The sequence below is a fragment of the Aethalodelphis obliquidens genome, unplaced genomic scaffold, assembly GCF_003676395.1.
Source record: "Aethalodelphis obliquidens isolate GAN/ISIS:26980383/991018 unplaced genomic scaffold, ASM367639v1 scaffold86, whole genome shotgun sequence".
In the NCBI taxonomy this organism is placed as follows: domain Eukaryota; kingdom Metazoa; phylum Chordata; class Mammalia; order Artiodactyla; family Delphinidae; genus Aethalodelphis; species Aethalodelphis obliquidens.
The window spans coordinates 3,428,345-3,453,183 of record NW_020838030.1 but is presented as its reverse complement, the minus strand read 5'-3'; the positions used below and the strand labels follow the sequence as shown (position 1 = coordinate 3,453,183).

The 24,839-nt window shown below is 39.1% G+C and overlaps 1 protein-coding gene across 6 annotated transcripts in view; it reads left to right on the top strand.

Moving 5' to 3' along the window:
- Window positions 1-24,839, top strand: part of ATG7 (autophagy related 7) — a 237,546-nt gene that overhangs the window by 173,474 nt on the left and 39,233 nt on the right. The window lies entirely within an intron of this gene.

The following is a 24,839-nucleotide window of genomic DNA, read 5'->3' as shown; positions in this document are numbered from 1 at the left end:
TCAGAAGACAGGAAGGGGCATAGCAATAGAAAAAAGCAAAGGAAAGGATGAATTTGAAGGCAGCTACTGTCAGGGGTAAGCAAAATGCAGATTGATAGAGGGCAGCTTTGGTTACTTATTCCTTTTCTGTTTATACTCATTTTGTCAAACTGGGGTCAGATGAAAGGTAAATAGCAGCAATATTTATCAATACTCAAGGCTATGAAAATAAGGGAAAACAAAATGGAGTATGATCCGGAAATAATTGCCAAGACATCTAAATAAGGACAAGAGTTTGAGGCACATGAAAGAAATGAGCGTCAATTAAAAATATTAAACAGCCATCCCGTATGTCTTAACTTTTTGTGCGTTGATTTCTGCACGTGCTGAAGTCAGGAAACGAGAAGTCCTCTGCATTCCGACTCAGGGAGCCAGCATTTAGTGTCCCTGCTGTGCCTGTTGACTGTGAGACCTCGTACAAGCCACTCGACCTTTCTGCACTGCGGTCCCTTCCATCTTAAAACAGGGTTTGTCTGTTGCCCCAGGATCCCTTCCAGACCTAACGTCCTGCAGACGGCGCTGACAGCACTTTAGGCCTCTCCCATTGGGCATGTCTTTCTGGATAGTACTCACCTTTACTTCTCCAAAAGAGAAACTGCTTCCCGAATTCCTGTAAACTACTTCCAAGAGTCACATGATTCAGTTCTCAATCTGACCCACATTGGTTTAGGAGCAAGAAAGCTTCTAAAGGATTCATGAAACAGATGGTGGTATACTTGGCCTTATCTTTTGGCTAAGGAGCTAATATAAAAGGCTAGTGAACTCTGAAGAGGGATTATGCTTCAACTGGCATTTAACGATGAAAGTGGGACAGAAAGAACATAACAAGACACCCTTAGGTGTGCCTGCTGCAGAGTGCTACCCTGTCCTTGAAGGCTACAGCTGTGTTATAGATGTGATGAGATCGAGGTTTCTCAGGCTGCCAGCTGACAGCTCAGCTTGGTTCCATCTCCATGTGTCAAGGTCTGACTCTCAATTATGAAGGCCCAGAAACCTGGTTTTTGCAGAGTACCCAGAGCTGACACATATGAACTTACTACAGAAAAACAGAACTGTGATAGTCTTTTCATCAGAATCCCTTGGTTGGCGCATTCTACGTGGAAAGCCAAGTTATAATCAAGTAACTTGCTGATTATGGATCAGAGCAAGTTGGATGATGTTAAGTGCCAGTGTTCCCTCTCCACTGTAGAGATGTAATTGCCAGAGAAGGTAATACATCTTCAGAATCTCTAGACAGCAGAGCTACTGGAGAAATGACTGTTTCTAGATCTGGAGTGATATCTTTCTATGCCAAAATACATAAATTAAACTCTCAAAACTAACAGGACATGTCTGTCCAAAGGACATAGACCCAGGGCAGTCAGGCAAGAAAAAGAAATAAAAGGTATCCGTATTGGAAACGAAAAGTAAAACTTATCTCTATTCATGATCTTATATTTACAGTAGCCTAAGGAATCCACAAAAGAAGTATTATAATTAATAAATAAGTTCAGCAAAGTTGCAGAATACAGGGCAAATATACAAAAATCAATTCTCTTTCTATACACTTGCAATGAACAATCTAAAAATGAAATCTAAAAAGTAATTCCATATGCGATAGCATCAGAAAGAATGGAATTGTCATGAATAAATTTAACAAAAGTAGTATAAGATTTGTGTACTGAAAACTACAAAGCAGTATTGAAAGAACTTAAGACATAAATAAATGGAAGACATCTCATGTTCATGGATTGGAATAATTAAAATTATTAAGGTGGCAATACACCCTCAATTGATCTACAGATTCGACTCATTCCCTATTAAAATCCCAGCTGCCTTTTTTTTTTACATAAATTGACACCTGATTTTAAAAATCATATAGAAATGCAAGGATTCAGAGTGGCTAAAACAAAGTTGGAGGTCTCACACTTCCTCATTTCAAAACTTATTACCAAGCAATAGTAAGCAACATAGTGTGGTACTGCTGATAAACATGTAGATCAATGGATTCGAATTGAGAGTCCAGAAATAAACGCATACATTTGTGATCAACTGATTTTTGACAAAAGTGAAAGACAATTCAATGGATAAAGAATGGTCTTTTCGGGCTTCCCTGGTGGCGCAGTGGTTGAGAGTCCGCCTGCCGATGCAGGGGACACGGGTTCGTGCCCCGGTCCAGGAAGATCCCACATGCCGCGGAGCGGCTGGGCCCGTGAGCCATGGCCGCTGAGCCTGCGCGTCCAGAGCCTGTGCTCCGCAACGGCAGAGGCCACAACAGTGAGAGGCCCGCGTGCCGCAAAAAAAAGAAAAAAAAAAAAAGAATGGTCTTTTCAACAAATGATACTTGGACAATTGGATATCCCTGTGCAAAAGAATGAAAGCTGGACCCCTACTTCATACCATACGCAAAAATTAATGTAAAATGGATCATAAACCTAATGTAAGAGCTAAAACTGTAAAACTCTTAGAAGAAAACATAGGTATAAATCTTCATGACCTTGTATTAGGCCATGATTTCTAGATACGACAGCAAAGTACAAGAAACAAAAGACAAAAATAAATAAATTGGACTTTTTCAAAATTAAAACCTTTGTTCTTTGAAGGACACTATCAAGAAAGTGAAAAGACAACCCACAGCGTGGGAAAAAATATTTGTAAATCATTTATTTGTCTGATAAGAGCCCAGATCCATAATATATAAATCTTAGAACTTATCAACAACAACAGAAAATAAAAATAAGTAAGGATTTGAATGTACTTTTTTCAAAGGAGATACACAAATGGCCAATAAGTACCTGAAAAGATACCCAACATCATTAGTGGTTGGGGAAATGCAAATCAAAACTGTAGTGAGATACCACTTCACACCCACTAGGATGGCTAAAATAAAAGACAGTAGCAATTGCTAGTGAGATGTACCGTAATTGGAACCCTCAGGCGTTACTTGTAGATTGTGAAATGGTGCAGCCACTCAGGAAAATATCAAAATTTTAAACACATGGCTTGTCAAAAAGTAAAAAAGGATTGTTGCTGAATCTATTTATTCAGCTTTTTATTGAGTCCCAACTATGTATCAGGTATTGTGCCAGTTATTTGGGGTACAGGCATTTCTCAAACCAGTGGGGGACAGAGAGTGGGAAGCAGTAAGTTGTGGTAAGTGCTACACTACAGATGTGGCCAGGGGAAGTAGAGAGAAGGTAGCCTTGAAGAAATCCCTTTAGTAAATCTCCCATCTTCACATCTGTCCCCTTGTCATATGTGTATACCCAAATAAGCAGAAGGAGTATGGGCTTTGTCAGTCATATAAACCTGAACCCCAGGCCTGACTGATGCTTAGGAGCTGTGTAATCTTGGGCAAGCCCCACACCTCTAAGGTTCTATCTACTCATCTGTAAAATGAAGTTAATAATGCCCCCCTCTCAGAGTTGTTTGGAGGTTCAGTAAAGAAAGCTATATATGTGAAAGATTTTGTCAGTACCTGGCAAGATGATACATGCTCATTAAATGGGACCTGCTACTATTACAACAGAAAAGATGCTTTTATAAATAGCACTTTTAAAAATTCATCTTCCCGTTGTTTGTTGCCAGAATATAGAAGTACAGTTAATTTTTGCATGTTGACTTAGTAGCCAGTGATCTTTGCCAAATTCACTTAAATATTCCAATTATTTGTCCATTTTCGGGGATTTTCAGTGTATGCAGTTTGTCATCACTGAATAAAGACTAATTTACTACTTTTCCAGATTTTATAACTTTAGTGAGGTATAATTTGCATATAATAAAATTCATTTAAGTGTACAGTTTGATGAATTTTGTGTCTTTAATTTCTTTCAACATTTTGTAGTTTTCAGTGTACAGATCTTTCACTTCCTTGATTAAATTTATTCCTAAGTGTTTTATTCTGTATGATGATATTTTTTCCCCCATGGAAATGCCTTTATTTATTTATTTATTTTCTTATACAGCAGGTTCTTATTAGTTATCCATTTTATACATATTAGTGTATATATGTCAATCCCAATCTCCCAGTTCATCCCACCACCACCACCACCACCCTCCCGCCACAGCTTTTCCCCCTTGGTATCCATATGTTTGTTCTCTACATCTCCGTCTCAGTTTCTGCCCTGCAAACCGGTTCATCTGTACCATTTTTCTAGGTTCCACATATATGTGTTAATATATGATATTTTCTCTTCCTGACTTAACTTCACTCTATATGACAGCCTCTGGATTCATCCACATCTCTACAAATGACCCAATTTCGGTCCTTTTTCTGGTTGGTAATATTCCACTGTATATATGTACCACAACTTCTTTATCCATTCGTCTGTCTGTGGGCATTTAGATTGCTTCCATGACCTGGCTATTGTAAATAGTGCTGCAGTGGACATGGGGGTGCATGTGTCTTTTTGAATTATGGTTTTCTCTGGGTAGATGCCCAGGAGTGGGATTGCTGGGTCATATGGTAATTCTATTTTTAGTTTTTTAAGGAACCTCCATACTGTTCTCCATAGTGGTTATATCAATTTACATTCCCACCAACAGTGCAAGAGGGTTCCCTTTTGTCCACACCCTGTCCAGCATTTGTTGTTTGTAGATTTTCTGATGATGCCCATTCTAACTGGTGTGAGGTGATACCTCATTGTAGTTTTCATTTGCATTTCTCTGATAATTAGTGATGTTGAGCAGCTTTTCATGTGCTTCTTGGCCATCTGTATGTCTTTTTTGGAGAAATGTCTATTTAGGTCTTCTGCCCATTTTTAGGTTGGGTTTTTTGTTTTTTTAATATTGAGCTGCATGAGCTGTTTATATATTTTGGAGATTAATCCTTTGTCCGTTGATTCGTTTGCAAATATTTTCTCCCATTCTGAGGGTTGTCTTTTCATCTTGTTTATGGTTTCCTTTGCTGTGCAAAAGGTTTTAAGTTTCATTAGGTCCCATTTGTTTATTTTTGCTTTTATTTCCATTACTCTATGAGGTGGATCAAAAAAGATCTTGCTGTGATTTATGTCAAAGAGTGTTCCTCCTATGTTTTCCTCTAAGAGTTTTATAGTGTCCAGTCTTACATTTAGGTCTCTAATCCATTTTGAGTTTATTTTTGTGTATGGTGTTAGGGCGTGTTCTAATTTCATTCTTTTACATGTAGTTGTCCAGTTTTCCCAGCACCACTTATTGAAGAGACTGTCTTTTCTCCATTGTATATCTTTTCCTCCTTTGTCATAGATTAGTTGACCATAGGTGTGTGGGTTTATCTCTGGGCTTTCTATCTTATTCCATTGATCTATGTTTCTCTTTTTGTGCCAGTACCATATTGTCTTGATTACTGTAGCTTTGTAGTATAGTTTGAAGTCAGGGAATCTGATTCCTCCCACTCCGTTTTTTTCCCTCAAGACTTATTGGGCTATTCAAGGTCTTTTGTGTCTCCATACAAATTTTAAGATTTTTTTGTTCTAGTTCTGTAAAAAATGCCATTGGTAATTTGATTGGGATTTCATTGAATCTGTAGATTGCTTTGGGTAGTATAGTCATTTCACAATATTGATTCTTCCAATCCAAGAACATGGTATATATCTCTCCATCTGTTTGTATCATCTTTAATTTCTTTCATCAGTGTCTTATAGTTTTCTGCATACAGGTCTTCTTTCTCCCTAGGTAGGTTTATTCCTAGATGTTTTATTCTTTTTGTTGCAATGGTAAATAGGAGTGTTTCCTTAATTTCTCTTTCACATTTTTCATCATTAGTGTATAGGAATGCAAGAGATTACTGTGCATTACTTTTGTATCCTGCAACTTTACCGAATTCATTGATTAGCTCTAGTAGTTTTCTGGTGGCATCTTTAGGATTCTCTATGTATAGTAGCTTGTCATCTGCAGACAGTGACAGTTTTACTTCTTTTCCAGTTTGTATTCCTTTTATTTTTCTTCTCTGATTGCCATGCCTAGGACTTCCAAAACTATGTTGAATAATAGTGGTGAGAGTGGACATCCTTGTCTTGTTCCTGATCTTAGAGGATATGGTTTCAGTTTTTAACCATTGAGAATGATGTTTGCTCTGGGTTTGTCGTATACGACCTTTATTATGTTGAGGTAGATCCCTCTATGCCCTCTTTCTGGAGAGTTTTTATCATAAATTGGTGTTGAATTTTGTCAGAAGCTTTTTCTGCATCTATTGAGATGATCATATGCTTTTTATTCTTCAGTTTGTTAATATTGGTGTATCACATTGATTGATTTGCATATATTGAAGAATCCTTGCATCCCTGGGATAAATCCCACTTGATCATGGTGTATGATCCTTTTATTGTGTTGTTGGATTCTGTTTGCTAGTATTTTGTTGAGGATTTTTGCAGCTATATTCATCAGTGATATTGGTCTGTAATTTTCTTTTTTTGTAGTGTTTTTGTCTGGTTTTGGTATCAGGGTGATGGTGGCCTCATAGAATGAGTTTGGGAGGGTTCCTTCCTCTGCAGTTTTTTGGAAGAGTTTGAGAAGGATGGGTGTTAGCTCTTCTCTAAATGATAGAATTGGCCTGTGAAGCCATCTGGTCCTGGACTTCCGTTTGTTGGAAGATTTTTTTTTTTCTTCTATACGTGGGCCTCTCACTGCTGTGGGCTCTCCCTTTGCGAAGCAGAGGCTCTGGACGTGCAGGCCCAGCGGCCATGGCTCACGGGCCCAACCGCTCCGTGGCATGTGGGATCTTCCCGGACCGGGGCACGAACCCGTGTCCCCTGCGTCGGCAGGAGGACTCTCAACCACTGCGCCACCAGGGAAGCCCTGTTAGAAGATTTTTAATCACAGTTTCAATTTCATTACTTGTGATTGGTCTGTTCATATTTTCTATTTCTTCCTGGTTCAGTCTTGGAATGTTATACCTTTCTCAGAATTTGTCCATTTCTTCCAGGTTGTCCATTTTATTGGCATAGAGTTGCTTGTAGGAGTCTCTTAGGATGCTTTGTATTTCTTCGGTGTCTGTTGTAACTTCTCCTTTTTCATTTCTAATTTTATTGATTTGAGTCCTCTCCCTCTTTTTCTTGATGAGTCTGGCTAAAGGTTTATCAATTTTGTTTATCTTCTCAGAGAACCACCTTTTAGTTTTATTGATCTTTGCTATTATTTTCTTTGTTTCTATTTCATTTATTTCTGCTCTGATCTTTATGATTTCTTTCCTTCTGCTAACTTTGGGTTTTGTTTGTTCTTCTTTCTCTAGTTCCTTTAGGTGTAAGTTTAGGTTATTTATTTGAGATTTTTCTTGTTTCTTGGGGTAGGATTGTATTGCTATAAACTTCCCTCTTAGAACTGCTTTTGCTGCATCCCATAGGTTTTGGATTGTCATGTTTTCATTGTCATTTGTTTCTAGGTATGTTTTGATTTCTTCAGGGATCTCTTGGTTATTTAATAACGTATTGTTTAGCCTCCATGTGTTTGTGTTTTGTACGTTTTTTCCCCTGTAATGGATTTCTAATCTCATAGTGTTGTGGTCAGAAAAGTTGCTTGATATGATTTCAGTTTTCTTAAATCTCCTGAGGCTTGATTTGTGACCCAAGATGTGATCTATCCTGGAGAATGTTCTGTGCACACCTGAGAAGAAAGTATAATCTGCTGTTTTTGGATGGAATGGCCTCTAAATATCAATTAAATCTATCTGGTGTAGTGTGTCATTTAAAGCTTGTGTTTCCTTATTAATTTTCTGTTTGGATGATCTGTCCATTGGTGTAAGCGAGGTGTTAAAGTCCCCCACTATTATTGTGTTAGTGTCGATTTCCTCTTTTATAGCTGTTAGCAGTTGCCTTATGTATCAAGGTGCTCCTGTGTTGGGTACATATATATTTATAATTGTTATCTTCTTCTTGGATCGATCCCTTGATCATGATATAGCGTCCTTCCTTGTCTCATTCATTATTTTCAAGTCTATTTTATCTGATACGAGTATTGCAACTCCAGCTTTCTTTTGATTTCCATTTGCATGGAATATCTTTTTCCATCCCCTCACTTTCAGCCTGTATGTGTCCCTAGGTCTGAAGTGGGTCTCTTGTAGACAGCATATATATGGGTCTTGTTTTTGTATCCATTCAGTGAGCCTGTGTCTTGGTTGGAGCATTTAATCCATTCACGCTTAAGGTAATTATCCATATGTATGTTCCTATTACCATTTTCTTAATTGTTTTGGGTTTGTTTTTGTAGGTCCTTTTCTTCTGTTGTGTTTCCCACTTAGAGAAGTTCCTTTAGCATTTGTTGTAGAGCTGATTTGGTGGTGCTGAATTCTCTTAGCTTTTGCTTGTCTGTAAACCTTTTGATTGCTCCATCAAATCTGAATGAGATCCTTGTTTCATAGAGTAATCTTGGTTGTAGGTTCTTCCCTTTCATCACTTTAAATATGTCATGCCACTCCCTTCTGGCTTGTAGAGTTTCTGCTGAGAAATCAGCTGTTAACCATAGGGGAGTTCCCTTGTATGTTATTTGTCGTTTTTTCCCTTGCTCCTTTCAGTAATTTTTCTTTGTCTTTGATTTTTGCCAATTTGATTACTCTGTGTCTTGGCGTGTTTCTCCTTGGGGTTATCCTGTATGGGGCTCTCTGTGCTTCCTGGACTTGGGTGGCTATTTCCTTTCCCATGTTAGGGAAGTTTTCGACTATAATCTCTACAAATATTTTCTCAGGTCCTTTCTCTCTCTCTTCTCCTTCTGGGACCCCTACAATGTGAATGTTGTTGCATTTAATGTTGTCCCAGAGGTCTCTGAGGCTGTCTTCATTTCTTTTCAGTCTTTTTTCTTTATTCTGTTCCACAGCAATGAATTCCACCATTCTGTCTTCCAGGTCACTTATCCGTTCTTATGCCTCAGTTATTCTGCTGTTGAGTCCTTCTAGTCTGTTTTTCATTTCAGTTATTGTATTGTTCATCTCTGTTTGTTCTTCAGTTCTTCTAGGTCTTTGTTAAACATTTCTTGCATCTTCTCGATCTTTGCCTCCATTCTTTTTCCGAGGTCCTGGATCATCTTCACTATCATTATTCTGAATTCTTTTTCTGGAAGGTTGCCTATCTCTACTTCATTTAGTTGTTTTTCTGGTGTTTTATCTTGTTCCTTCATTTGGTACAAAGTCCTCTGCCTTTTCATGTTGTCTGTCTTTCTGTGAATGTGATTTTTGTTCCATAGGCTGCAGGATTCTAGTTCTTACTTGCTTCTGCTGTCTGCCCTCTGGTGGATGAGGCTGTCTTAAGAGGCTTGTGCAAGCTTCCTGATGGGAGGGACTGGTGGGGGTAGAGCTGGGTGTTGCTCTTGTGGGCAGAGCTCAGTAAAACTTTAATCAGCTTGTCTGGTAATGGGTGTAGCTGGATTCCCTCCCTGTTGGTTGTTTGGCCTGAGGCGACCCAACACTGGAGCCTACTTGCTCTTTGGTGGGGCTAATGGTGGACTCTGGGAGGGCTCACGCCAAGGAGTCCTTCCCAGAATTTCTGCTTCCAGTGTCCTTGTCCTCATAGTGAGACGCAGCCACCCCCTACCACTGCAGGAGACCCTCCAACACTAGCAGGTAGGTCTGGTTCAGTCTCCTGTGGGGTCACTGCTCTCCCCTGGGTCTCCATGCGCACACTACTTTGTGTGTACCCTCCAAGAGTCGAGTCTCTGTTTCCCCCAGTCCTGTCAAAGTCCTGCAATCAAATCCCGCTGGCCTTCAAAGTCTGATTCTCTAGGAATTCCTCCTCCCATTGCTGGAACCCCAGGTTGGGAATTGACGTGAGGCTCAGAACCTTCACTCCAGTGGGTGGACTTCTGTGGTATAAGTGTTCTCCAGTTTGTGAGTCACCCACCCAGCAGTTACGGGATTTGATTTTATTGTGATTGCGCCCCTCCTATAGTCTCATTGTGGCTTCTCCTTTGTCTTTGGATGTGGGCTATCTTTTTTGGTGAGTTTCAGTGTCTTCCTGTTGATGATTGTTCAACAGTTAGTTTTGATTCTGGTGCTCTCGCAAGAGGGAGTGAGAGCACATCCTTCTACTCTGCCGTTTTATGATATATTAAATGAAGTTGTTTTCTTAATTTTCTTTAGGTATTATTCATTGTTAGCGTATAGAAATGCAACTGGTTTTTGGGTGTTGATTTTGTGTCCTGCAACTTTGTTGAATTATTTATCTTTTAGAATAACCTATTTTGGGCTTTCTTGATTTTGTTATTTCTGTTTTCTCTTTCATTGATTTCTGCTCTTATGTTTATTATTCTCTTCTATTTGTTTTTAATTTAATTCTTTTTCTAGCTTCTTTTGTTAGAAGTATTTTGTGTGCTTATTCTGTCAGTTAGAGAGGTGTATTAAAATCCCCAGCTATGACTGTAGATTTGTCTATACCTTGATTTTTCTTCTCAACATTGTTTTCTTTCTTTTAAAGCTCTATTATTTGATGCATACATGTTCCAGGTAGTGATATCTTTCTGTTGCATTGACCCTTTTATCATTGTGAAATGCCTCATTACCTGTCATAATATGTCTTACTTTAACATCTGTTTATCTAATCTTAATATAATGGCAAAACTTTTGTTGTTAATATTTGCATGATATAAATCATTTACTTTCAACCATTGTATTTAAAGTGTATTTCTTGTTAAAAAACATTTGGCTGTATTTCTTGTAAACTGCCAGCTGCTGGGGGATTTTTTTAGTTGCAGTTGTATGTTTTTTTTAAACCAACCAGCCTTTGTCTTTTCATGAGATTGTTTATTCCATTTACATTTAATGTAATTACTGCTATAGTTAGGTTTAATTTTCTTGTCATTTCTTTTATATTTGTTCGTTTTGTATTTTCTTCCTTTATTGCTTTTTTCTGGCTTTATTTTAACTAGTCAAGAATTTTTTAATTCTATTTTTTCTACTAACATTTTTGTTATACCTTTATATATCAATTTATTAGTGGTTACTGTAGAAATTTCCAAATTAATCTTTTACAACTTTATCATTTTTTAAACAATGCAAGAAACTTAAAGTAGTGCATTCTGTTTACTTTTTACCATTTTTTGGCTATAATTGCCATATACTTTATTTCTGCATAAGTAACAAACCCCACAAGACTTTATTATCATTGTTGCTTTTAATAGTCATTAATCTTTATAGTTATCCATATATTTACCATTTTAGAGCTGTTGATTCCTTCTTATGACTGTATACTTCCATATCAGATCACTTGCCTTTCAACCTGAAAAACAGCCTATAATGTATTCGTCATAGTAAATATCCTGTAGTATTACTTGTAGAGCAGTTCTCTGTAAGAAATGATGAATACTCTGTTTTTGTTTTTCTGAGAGCATCTTTACTTTGCATTCCTTTTTAAAGGTCATGTTCCTTGGGTATAGAATTTTGGGCTGACTTTTTTTTCTTTCAGAACTTTTCAGATCTTTTGCCTTATGTCATTTCTCTTAAGAAATATTTTTCTGTATTATTGTTTCCCAAAAGGTAATGTCCTTTTTTTTCCATTGGCTACTTTTAAGACTTTATCTTTACTTTTTATCATTCAGTAGTGTACCTGGATTTGCTTCTCTTTATATTTATCTTACCTGAGAATCACTGAGCTTGAATCTGTGGGGCAGATATGTTTCCTCAGGCTTGGAATGTTATTTGCCATTATTTTTTCAAATTTGGTTTCTTTCCCATTCTCTCTTTTTCCTGTATAGGAGTCTAATTACATGGATGTTAGATCATTTGACCATGTCTCAAATCTGTATTACTTTCTTTTTTTAATGGTTGACATTTTATTGTGGCTTATTCAAATATAGTATGTTCAGAAACCATTACAATATTATATCAGTATAGTATTAAAACAAGTCAATTTGAAAAATTCTTAGCAAAACATAATTCATTTTTTGTATCACTTAATTTGTTATTTCATGTGTTATCCAATGAAAAGTAGATGTCACTAATTGAATTTATTATCACTGTTGCATTTTGATCAGTTTCATATTGTTCTGGCTTTGAATAGTGTATAATTTCCATATTATAGCATAAGTAGCTATTTGCTTGAAAGACAATAATGAATAGACAGAGATTTTTCTTTTCATTTAAACAGATTATAACATACAATGAATATTACAGAATTCAAAAATAAAGTTTTCTAGTTGAAGTGTAGCTGACTTACAATATTATATTTATTTCAGGTGTACAACATATTGATTGCACACCACACAAAGTTATTACAGTATTATTGACTATTTTCCCTGTGCTGTACTTTACATCCTCATGACTTATTTTTTTTATAACTGATAGTTTGTACCTCTTTTTTTTTTTTTTTTTTTTTTTTTTTTGTTTTGTGGGCCTTTCTCTTTTTTGGTTTTTCCCGTTGTGGAGCACAGGCTCTGAGCGCGCAGGCTCAACGGCCATGGCTCACGGGCCCAGCCATTCCGTGGCATGTGGGATCTTCCCGGACTGGGGCACAAACCCGTGTCCCCTGCATCGGCAGGCGGACTCTCAACCACTGCGCCACCAGGGAAGCCCCTACTTTGTACCTCTTAATCCCCTTCACTTATTTTTTTCTGTTTTCCCACCCCCTCACTTCTGGCAACCACTAGGTTGTTCTCTGTATCTATGAGTCTATTTTTGTTTTATTTTATTTTTTTCAGATTCCACATATAAGTCAAAACATACAGTATTTGTCGTCCTTTCTGAATTGTTTTACTTAGCCTAATATCCTCTAAGTCCATCCATGTCACAAATGGCAAGATTTCATTCTTTTTTTATCCCTGAGAAATACTCTATTGTGTGTGTGTGTGTATATGTATGTATGTATACACAAACACATACATACATACCACATCTTTGTCCATTCATCTGCTGATGGACACTTTGGTTGCTTCCATATCTTGGCTATTGTAATTAATGCTGCAGTGAACATAGGGATTACATATATTTTTGTAAATTACTGTTTTTGTTTCCTTTGGATAAATATCCGGAAGTGAGATTTCTGGATTGGATGGTAGTTCTATTTTTAATTTTTTGAGGAACCTCCATACTGTTTTCCATAGTGGCTGTATCAATTTACATTCCCAGTAACAGTGCACAAGGGTTTCCACTTCACTACTTTCTCAGCAACACTTGTTATTTCTTGTCTTTTTGATAGCCATTCTAACTGGCGTGAGGTGATACCTCATTGTGGTTTTGATTTGCATTTCCCTGATGATTAGTGATGTTGAGAATCTTTTCTTGTGCCTGTTGGCCAACTGTATGTCTTCTTTGGAAAATGGTCTATTCAGGTCCTCTTCCCATTTTTTAATCAGGTAAATTGTGTTCTTTTTATTGTGTTGTATGAGTTATTTATATATTCTGGATATTAACCCCTTATTGGACATCTGATTTGCAAATATTTTCTTCTATTCAGTAGGTTACCTTTTTGTTTTGTTGATGGTTTCTTTTGCTGTGAAAAAGCTTTTTAGTTTTCTGTGGTCCTATTTCTTTATTTTTTATGCCTGAGGAGATAGATTCAGAAATATATTGCTAAGACCAGTGTCAAAGAGCATACTGCCTGTTTTCTTCTAGGAGTTTTATCGTTTCAGGTTTTACCTTTAAATCTTTAATCCGTTTTGACTTTATTTTTTGTGTGGTATAAGCAGATGGTATAGTTTTATTCTTTTTCATGTAGCTGTTCAGTTTTCCCAGCATCATGTATTGAAGAAACTTTCCTTTCCCCATTGTCTGTTCTTGCCTCCTTTGTTGTAGATTAATTGACCGTATGTGTGTGGGTTTATTTCTGGGCTCCTTATTCTGTTCCATTGATCTTTATGTCTGTTTTCGTGCCAGTACCATACTGTTTTGATTACTGTAACTTTGTAGTATAGTTTGAAGTCAGGGCATGTGAAACTTCCAGTTTTGTTCTTCTTTCTCAAGATTGCTTTAGCTATTTGGGGTCTTTTGTAGTTCCATACAAATTTTTGGATTATTTGTTCTAGTTCTGTGAAGAATACCATGAGTAGTTTGATAGGGGCTACATTGAATCTGTAGATTTCTTTAGGTAGTATGGTCATTTTTACAATATTAATTCTTCCAATCCATGAGCATGGTGTTTCTTTCCATTTATTTGTGATATCTTCAGTTTCGTTCATCAGTGTCTTACAGTTTTCAGAGTATAGGTTTTTCTTTTAGATGTAATTGTAATTCTGTTTCTTTTCCTCTGTGCTTTATTTTGCATATTTAATATTGAGTTATCTACTGGCTCACTAATCTTGTCTACTTCTGTATCCAGTCCACTTTTAATGCAGCCAATGAGTTCTTTATTTCAGTTGTTGTCTTTAGAAGTTCTGGAAAGTGTTTTTGGATTTTTTTTTGGTAAATTTTAAGTTCAAATATTCTATCTTTTTATCCAGCTTTTCTATCTTTTTTTAATATACTAGTTATGTTATTTTGAACTCCTTGCCTGCTAAATCTAATATCTGGATTACCTCTGATCTATTTCTAGTCACCATTTTATCTTTTGATAATTGGGTCATTTTTTATAATTTTTTTGCACAGGGCTATATTTAATAATTTTTTATTGTATCCCCTACACTGTGAATGATAGATTTGCCCTACATTATGTTATAGTATTCTAGGGTGTTTAAATTTGTTCAGTCAGCTAAGTTACTAGAAGTTCACTTTGGTTCCGCTAAGGTCTGCTTTGGGCTTCTAGGGAAGATCTATTTTAGTGTTCCCCTTAAATCCTAAGTATGGTTGATAATCTTGGAGGAGGTCTTTCTGAGTTGTAAATAAATGTTTGGTGTATTCACCTATGTCTTCCACTCTGACTTGGGGCAAAATCCAACATCTCTCCAGTATGTTTAACATCTGGCATTTTCACTCTGTCTCAGCTTCAGTGTCCGAGATTTCTTCCAAACTTTTAGAAGTCTCACTCTTTACTCTGCAGCCCAAGAGTTAGCCAGGGATCCAAGGGCAATTTCCATGTAGGTTTCCGGGTTCCCTTTCTAAGTTATACCCATCCCTGCTACCTGCTCCCCAAATCCCAGCAGCATCAAAGTTTGATTTTTGCCTTGTCTCTCTATCAAAACCATTGCTCTCTGCTTGAGTTCCTGTACTGGTTGCTCTCTGAGCCTGGTAACAGTTATTATATGTATTTGTTGTTTTTATTATTGTTTATGGCAAGAAAGTAAGTCTGATACCATCTACTTTACTATAGTCAGAGCTGGAAGTCAGGTTGGTTTCAGGTACATTTCTTTATACTCATTTTAAAAGGCATAATTTGTGGATTATTTTTATTTTGATTTAAATTTACTTCATGGTAATTTTGTTATTTAGTAATGTTTCTCATTATCATTTAGATGGAAAATGATTATTTTTTATAATGTAGAAAGGTTTAACTTGGCCTATTCAGCTTTGTTGCTCATTATATTAAGAGATAGCTTCTTTGGTGTTTGCTTGGTTTGAAATTGTCTAGTGTTGAGAGTCCACTCTGGCTTGACCTAATTTTCCTGGTAAGCATAGTCCTAGTAACAGCACATCTTGGCAAAACTGACCGGTTGTCTTGGGCAGCTCTCAAAATGGCAGCTGCTAGAGTTTGATTCCTTTGGCCTTAAGTTTTATCTCCTCTGAAAGTTCAGCCGCTTTGGGGAAGATTGACAGAGTAGGCTGTATTAGTCATTCACATGAGAACAGTACAGTTTATCAGATCCTTTCTTGCGGAGCTAGTTTAATAATAGGTGGGGAGAAGCTTTTGTGGTTACTTCTTAGTGTCTGAGGCAGTGAAAAGGGCCATAAAAGGTGGGAAAATGTACATAAAGTGGAAGGAACTATAAAGATAGACTTTATCATTGTTCTGATCTTCCCCAAGGAGCTAGGTTTCTTTTATCTGTTTCCTCAAGAAGTTCTTAGTGCATTGTGAAAAGTACTTTAGTAATAAAGCGAAGTCTAAAATGATACAAATAGGCTGATAATATAGAGTAGGATCTAAAATGATAAAGGTAGCCTGGAAGGACACCAGAAATCAATAACACTGTTTTCTCCCTGAGAGGTATCTTGGGTGGCTGGCTGGTCATTAAGGATGGGAGGGAGACATAATTATATATGCTTTTTTCCTTCTGAAACTTGAACCATGTGAATACTCAGAAAAAGTTGATTAAGCATATTTATTTATTTATTATTTCTCCTGTAATGTCCTAAAATCACAGTAAAGAGAATATTTTTTAAAACCTTCAAAGATAGTAAGAATGGGAGAGCAAATAACAACAAAAAATTTGGAATCTGGAAAGGTGGTGCTGTGGACTGAATGTCCCCCCAGAATTGATATGTTGTAACCCAGTCCCCAGTGTGATAGTATTTGAAGGTGGGGCCTTTGGGAGGAGATTAGGTCATGAGGGTGGGGCTTTCATGAATGGGATTAGCCCCTTCTAAAAGAGACCCTAGAGGGCTCCCTTGCCCCTTCTACCTTGTGAGGACAAAGTGAGAAGAGGGCCTTCAGTAAACTAGGCAGTAGGCCATCACCAGACACCAAATCTGCTGGTACCTTGATCTTGGATTTCTCAGCCTCCAGGTCTTTGAGAAATAAAAGTTTGTTGGTTAAGCCGCCAAATCTATAGTATCTTTGCTATAGCAGCCTGAACTGACCAAGACAACTGGACAACAAGAAGGTTAAATTCTAAGCCAGCCAGTAGAGAAAGCCAATATTTTCCTTAGAACCGCCTGAAGACTTGGGAATTGAGGACAGTAGATACATCTGAAAATGGGAAGTAAATATGAGACTTAAAACAGGAGGGTTAGTTGAAAGTCTGTCTGTAAGAAGCAATTAGATCCCCACCCTAGCTGTGCACAACTTTGGTTAAGAAACTGAAATTTTACTTTCTGGTCAGAGTAAAACAGGGTTTCTAGACTAGGACACATCAGCCAAAGTTGAAAATAGGATGTATCACTGAAAACATGGGATTAAATGAATGTTTACGTATCAAATACAGAGAAATCAGACCTTCTCCTCATCCTGGGCTCCCACAACACAGGTCCTCCAGCTTAAATACCTTCCAGATGGGAGAGTGGATGATCCTCCTCCTGGGAATCTGACCAACCCTAAAGAGAAAAACGTCAGGAGCTCTGAAATGACAGCTCAGCCAGACGGCCCCACAGTGAGGTCCACGGGGGACCTAAAATCAAGTACCTCCTTGAATAGAAGCAGAAACCAAGTATTACTTGACATCTGAGTTGAAAGACAGAGACTAAACTAAATTTGAAGGAAATAGATTATGCCGGGAGATGAAAATTCCATGTATTCCTAAAAGTTCCACCATCATTCAGGTTCTCAGTGAGATAAGAGAGAGATTATATTCATGAAACAAGAGTAAAAGGCTATAAAAATGGATATTCAGATAATTAAAAAGAGCTCTCAGAAATTAAAAATATAAGTTTAAAATTCAATAGAAGAATTTGACAATGAAATTCAGAATATCTTTCAGAAATTAAAACAAAAGGACAGAGAAATGGAAGATAGGGGAGAAAAGATAAGCAAATTAGTGGGTCAGGCTAGGAGTGCCAACATCCAAATAATATAGGTTCCAGAAAGAAAGAGGAAACAGACCAGAAAAAATAAAGAAGGAATTAAATAAAATTTCTGAAAATTGAGAAATACAGTTTCTAGATTGGAAGAGCCTACTGACTGCCCAGAACAGAGAATAACAATAGGCTTAACACCAAGGCCCATCACAGTGAAATTTCAGAACACTGGGGTCAAAAAATACCTACAGCTTAAAGAAAGAAAAGGTCATATATAAAGAATTTTTTAAATCTGATTAGTTTTTTCCTTCTCAGTAACTACATTGGAAACCAGAGATCAATGGAACAGTGCTTTCAAACCATGAAGGAAAATTATTTCTAATCTACAATTTTATATCCAGCCAAACTGTTAATTGAGTGTGAAGGTAAAGATATTTTCAAATATGTAAGATCTCAAAAAATTTACCTTCTGTTCACCCTTTCTGAGGAAACCACTGAAGGATGAACTCCAGAAGAACAAAAGAGCAAACCAAGGAAGAGGAAGACATGGAATGCAGGAAGTGGGGAATGGTACACAGGAGAGAGTCAAAGGAACCGTCAGAATAATGGTGAAGGGAAAGCTCAGGGTTACAGTTGTGCCTGAAGCACTAAGGGCAACTAGAACAGATTGGATTAGGCCGTAAGTCTCTAGCACAGATTTTGTTAAGGAAATGAAATTGCTTGAATACCTAATGTGTCTGAGCATATAGTTAGGAGATTTAGATAATTGCAGAAAGTTTAGGATTAAATTACGGGAAAGTACTTAGGAACGAAGTAAAACAAACAAAAAAAGGCAATTGTTAACTCCAGAGAAAGCAATGTTGTAGAAGGGGAAAAAAAGTAATCCTAGCATATTACACAGTTCACCTAAATATAGCGATTAGACTTTGATCTAATCGGAATTATAATATGTAAGGATGAGAGGATAGGAAGGTAAGAATTTGTGGTCACAGGGGTAAGGGCGTGCTTAACAGTGGAAGAGAGCTAAATCCTCACTTACCAAAAAGAGAAATAGACATATAATGCTTAAACCTGAAAAAAAAAAAAAAAGTCAAGAAGTAACAATACAGACATTAAAGATTTTGTACCCAATTCCAATGTGGGGTGATGGTTTCCCCACACTAAGCAATTCTCCAGCACCAGCTGGGTGTCCTACAATTCAACTCAATTCTGACACTGTTTACACAGGTTAAGGGCTAAGTCCCATAAGACTGCCCCCTGCTTCAGATGCCAATCACAAGTCCAGGTTGTTACGTGTACTTCTGACTGACTGGCTCTACATCAGAGGTTCCCACAAGCCCCTCCTCGGGTTCAGTTAATTTGCTAGAGCAGCTCACAGGACTCAAGAAACCAACTTACTAGGTTACCAGTTTATTACAAAGGATATTAAAGGACATGAATCAAGAGCCAGAAGAATAGATACATAGAACGAGGTCCTAAACAAAGGAGCTTCTGTCCTTGTGGAGTATGGGGCCTGGCATTGCTGGCACGTGGAAGCAATCTAGTCTACCAACCATGGAAGCTCTCTGAGCCCCCTCCTCCTGGGTTTTTATGGAGGCTTCATTACATAGGCATGATTGATTAAATCATTAGCCATTGGTGAAGGATTCAGCCTCCAGCCGCTCCTCCCCTCCCTGGAAATCAGGGGGTGGAACTGAAAATTACAGTCCTCTATTCATGGTTAGTTCCCCTGGCAACCAGTCCCCTGCCCCCATCTTTAGGGGATTTCCACAAGTCACCTTATTAACATGAACCCAGAATTCTCTGGCTGTCCCGTGGTTAAGACTCGGTGCTTTCACTGTGGTACCCTGGGTTCAATCCCCAGTGGGGGAACTAAGATTTCCCAGGCTGCGCAGCGTGGCCAAAAAATAAATTAAAACAAAACAAAACATGAACCCAGTTACGGTGGAAAGGGACTTGACACCCATTTCACCTTTATGATTCTGAAGAGTTTTCAGGAACTGAGGACAAGAGACCAAATATTACAAGAAAAGATGCTCCCATTGCTCTTATCACTCAGGAAATTCCAAGGTTTTTGGGAGCTGTGAGCCAAGAACCATGGATGAAGACCAAATATGTATGAGAAATATATTTCAGTCATTGGAGTGACCAAATATATATATTTCTTATGGCACAATATTGTAGACATATTATTTTAACATAGAGGTTAATACTTGAATGGCATCAGGTAACTCACCATGGGGAGTAGAAGGTGGAGGCCTGCTATTTTTCATAACACGTCTTGGAATTATTTGGCTTTTTAAACTTTGCTCATATATAACTTAGAATCAAATGAAAACTTTTTTAAAAGAACAAAACAAAATGGAAGAAGTGATAATGAGAATGGACAGACTGGGTTTTGGAAGGATAAGTAGGAGTTCTGTGGGCCTAGGGAACAGAAGGGTGTGCTGGCAAATAGAACGAAGACTGGCAGCAAGCAGGGTGGGTGTTGCCTGGCCTCCACATGGAAGCTTGAGATGTGGGGTGTAGTCACACCTCAGTACTGGCTTTTCTCCTTTTGGCGTCTAGGTTGTTTAGAATTTAAGACATGGCCCTTTTGTTAACTGATAAAATTATAATGTATTGCTATGTTTGGTTGTTGTTCTAAAATAATAGTGTTCTTTGAACTAATTTCAAAGGGAGGAAAATGAGCTGTCATTGAAATGACTTGCAGTAAGTTTTGCTGAAAAGACCGTGTCATTTCCAAGTCCTTACCTGGACTTGAGGAAGAGTGTTTTAGTCACCATTCCCAGCACTCAGAAGTCCTCGTAAGACAATAGACGCCAAAGGAAATGGGCACTTTGCCAGGAATTTGGGAAATTCAGATGCCTGCAGTATCCCACAGCCCACAGGGCCAGAAAAAGGACTTGACAGCTGTGTGTGCCCTAGAGGCCAATGGGCATCTAGGAGAGGAGTGGGGTGGCTAAGTGCTGGCTGTAGGTCTTTTGCAGCTGCTGGGTCACTGCTGACTGCTGACTGCCGACCTCCATCCAGAGGCATTTGAAAGGCTAGAAAGCACAAGGTGTGGTCGTAAGATCTGGAGTTGACTTTTGGCTCTACCATCTTTGTAACTTCAACAAAGTTGCCTAACCTCTTTGAGAGTAAGACGGGTGCAATAATAAGCCCAGGGTGATTAGAGGCAGCAGGTAAAATAATGTGCACGGGAATGCTTTGTAAATAGAAATTTCCTGTTCTAAATCTTGGTTTCAGTTAATGAGTTTCTTTACCTGTTGTATCTACAAATGTGCCTTCTATCCCTAGTATATTTATTATTATTGACTCCAGGTATTAGTTAAGGTGTAGTTGACTTCCGTATTAGTTAAGGTATAGGTTAAAGTACTGTAACAGAGAGACCCCAAAATATGGCAGTTCAAACCAGACAGAAATGTGTTTCTCTCTCATATAACAGTCTAGAGCTGTGTTACCCAGCATGGTAGCCCCTAGGTACATGTGGCTGTTCGCATTTAAATGAATTAAAATTAAATAAAATTAAAAATGTAGTTCCTCAGTTGTACTGGCCTCATTTCACCTCTGCAGTCCTCTGCTCTACCAGCTGAGGTATCAAAGGGTGCATTGTAGTGACCTTATTTCAGATGCTCAGTAGCCACTTGACTGAGGCTGTTGTATTGAAAGGCACATATAGAACATTTCCGTCATCACAGAAAGTTCTGTTGGGCAGCCCTGCTCTAGAGGAGTGGTCCAGGGCTTCCCTGGTGGCGCAGTGGTTGAGAGTCCGCCTGCCAATGCAGGGGACACGGGTTCGTGCCCCAGTCCGGGAAGATCCCACATGCTGCGGAGCAGCTGGGCCCATGAGCCATGGCCGCTGAGCCTGCGCGTCCGGAGCCTGCGCGTCCGGAGCCTGTGCTCCGCAACGGGAGAGGCCACGACAGTGAGAGGCCCGCGTACCGCAAAAAAAAAAAAAAAAAAAAAGAGGGTTAGAGGAGTGGTCCAGAACTTGAAGGGTGGCTCTGCTGTACAAGGTCATCCATGGACCTGAGTTCCTTAAATATTACTGCTCTGCCACTCCCTAGGTAAGGCTTCATAATATTTTTTGTGTGTGCGATGGATCCCTTTGGCAGTGTGACAAAGCCTACAGACCACTTCACAGGGTAATATTTTTTTTTGAGTGATATTTTTAAATGTGTAAGATAAAATTCATAGAATTACAAAGGAAAGTAATTACGTTGAAATACAATTATCAAAGTAATGAAAAATGAAACAAGCTCATAATGTAGTAACATATGCTTTATTAATACATCAAATAATGATCTAGGGGCAAGTATAATGACTACTATAATTTCAAAATATTGATGAGTGGACTTCCCTGGTGGTGCAGTGATTAAGAATCCGCCTGCCAATGCAGGAGACACGGGTTCCAGCCCTGGTCCAGGAAGATCCCACATGCTGCGGAGCAACTAAGCCCGTGTGCCACAACTACTGAGCCTGTGCTGTAGAGCCCGCGAGCCACAACTACTGAAGCCCACGGGCCTAGAACCCATGCTCTGCAAGACGAGAAGCCACAGCAATGAGAAACCCGCACACTGCAATGAAGAGTAGCCCCCACTCGCCGCAACTAGAGAAAGCCCGTGTGCAGCAACGAAGACCCAACGTAGCCAAAAATAAATAAATAAATTTATTTAAAACAATAAAAAAAAATTGACGAGTTCATATAATATTTCAGGATAATCCATAACAAATATCATGTGGTATGAGAATATTTGTAAATGCCTGTTGCTGACAGAGTCTTGGATACTGCTAATATACTATATTTTTTTCCCTACCTGATAACTGAAGGAAATGCTAAATTTCAAATAGAAGTTAGTGAAAATAAAGTTGTATAGCTTTTTTCCCCATCCAAGTTTATAGGCCAACAATTCTATCTATGGACCCCTTTGCAGTCTCTGGACTTCAGGATTAAGAAACCCTGCTGGGTGTTGTCAAAGCTGGCTTGGCAATGCCAAGTCCACCCTCTGGAAAGGGGGAAAGAGAGGAAGTTGAGGGCAAACGATTTCCCTTTTAAAGGGCATGACCTGAAAGTTGCTTGCCTCCCATTGGCCGGCAGTTAGTCACATGACCATCAGTACTGTAAGGCAGGTTGGGAAATGTAGTCTGCAGGGCAGCCCTGTATCTTGCTAGTAAAAAACTGGGAGGAGGGCATCCCTGCTGGCGCAGTGGTTGAGAGTCCGCCTGCCGATGCAGGGGGTACGGGTTCGTGCCCCGGTCCGGGAAGATCCCACATGCCGCGGAGCGGCTGGGCCCGTGAGCCACGGCCGCTGAGCCTGCGCGTCGGGAGCCTGTGCTCCACAACGGGAGAGGCCACAGCAGTGAGAGGCCCGCGTACCGCAAAAACAAAACAAAACAAAACTGGGAGGAATTCTATCAGTTAAAGGAAGAAGGAAAGAATGGATATTAGGATAACCAGCAGTCTCTGCCATAGCTTTGTTCATAATTATGAAACAAAGTATTTTTTCAAAAAATGCACTGCTTATTTCGTACACTTTCAGGGCTAAGTCAAAAATGCCAGGAGAAGTTTCACTTCTACTAGCTGTTGACAGGCCCCCAGTGTGGTACCAGTTCCTGGGCCATGCAGTGTCTAAGGGATATAGCACATTTTGAGCTAATGTCCCCCAATTCTGTGCCTATAGTTGCTGGCAACATTGTCATTAGCACAGAGATACCATTTTTATCAGTGCCAGAAGTGTGTCGTCCCTTGTTTGAACTCAGTATGCCCTGATCTGCACTTACGGAACTAATAACAAATTAGGTGTCTGTTCCTGTCACCAATGACCAGTATTCTGTGTGCAAGAGAACATCAAGTAGAAGGAGGCAGGCCTTTTCCAAACAAACAGATCCCTGAACAAATGCCCTTTAAAGTTTAAAATAACAACCCCTTGGGTTGTACGGCCTTTAACTTCTCAGAGAGCTTTAAGTACCTTAACTCTTCTTATTTGTAAAGTGCCCAGATCATGGTTTTTTTTTCCTTTTCTTATTTTTCAAGTTAGTTAAATAAATAGCAGTTATGACACAGTACCACGTGGCCAGCAGCTTTTAACTTGTAAACGGAGGGTTTGAAAAGGCATAGTTAGAGGCCAGCTTGGTCTGGCTCCTCCTGGCAGGAAGGAGGCAGAGCTGTTCCAAGGCCAGATAGCACTTAGAGGGCCAGGCGACCCCTTGCACACTGCTCGTCTCCATACAGGGGGATGTTTTTCTGATGGAACACGACTGTTCAGTGCCATTTTCTTTAAGGTCCCAGATTGTGAGCTCCCAAGGGGCAGGCGCTGGAGCCGTCGGAGCCCTCACAAAGCCTGGTGCAAACTCCTGTGTGTCACAGGCGCTAGGCATATGTTTGCTGGCAAATCGTTCGTATTTTCTGAGCATTTATAATGGCCTTTTAAGTAAGTGCCATTTTAAAGTTTGGTGAATGAAGGGTGGTTTTTGTTTAGTCTTAGGGTCATCATTGTTTTGTTGTGTTTGTTCGGCCGCCCCGACCCTAATCCATCTCTGGTTTTACAATGTGATTCACTAGGAAAATATGACTCCGTTAATTGAATTCATTTTAGAGCCAACTTTTCAGGAACCTATCTATTTATGTAAAGTGAGATCCACTTGCAAGTGCACCTTTTGGTGCCAGTGCTCAAATTTTCCCTGACTTAGTTGCTCCCGTGGTGTTTCAAATATCTTCCCGTAAATCAGGCAGCCAGCACCCCGTATTTGTGAGGATTATTTACTGGGTCTTGTGATTCAGCCCAGGATCCTGATAGTGACCTTGGATTGGTGATATAAATAGACTAGGATTTGCCAATGGCTATTTTTATAAAGGAAACTTTCTAAGTTGATTTCTTTGAACCCAGAATGACTTCCTCCCTCTGGCTTCCCCTGTTTTCCTCCACGGCTGGGGAGATCCTCTCTTCATTCTTTCTGCCTATCTTTCCCCTCCCCCAGCCAGCTGGTGTCTGCAGAAATCAGAAGGAAGGTACGTGCCTGACACAGAGCTGCCTGAAATTGAATATCTTCACCTCCTTTCAGGATCATCTTTCTTTTATCCGGCCCAAGAATGGCACCTGCCCCGCCCATCAGGCCACAGGATCTCTGGGACTGGATGCCTTGTCTGAAATAGATATCCACCGGCTCTCAAGCAGAACAATTCCCTACTTCGTATCTGAACATATATTTTACAATATTACCTCTTGTTTGTCTTTGCAGGTTTGCCCCTGCCCCAACTTTTTAAAAAAGATCCTAAGTAGAGTTACTGCTAATGAACCAAACTGCCTCCCTTGAGGTCCCCTACTTCTTCCCTACCCCAGCCAGCCTCCCTGTGCCCAGCCTTGCATGCCCACCCCAAGTGACG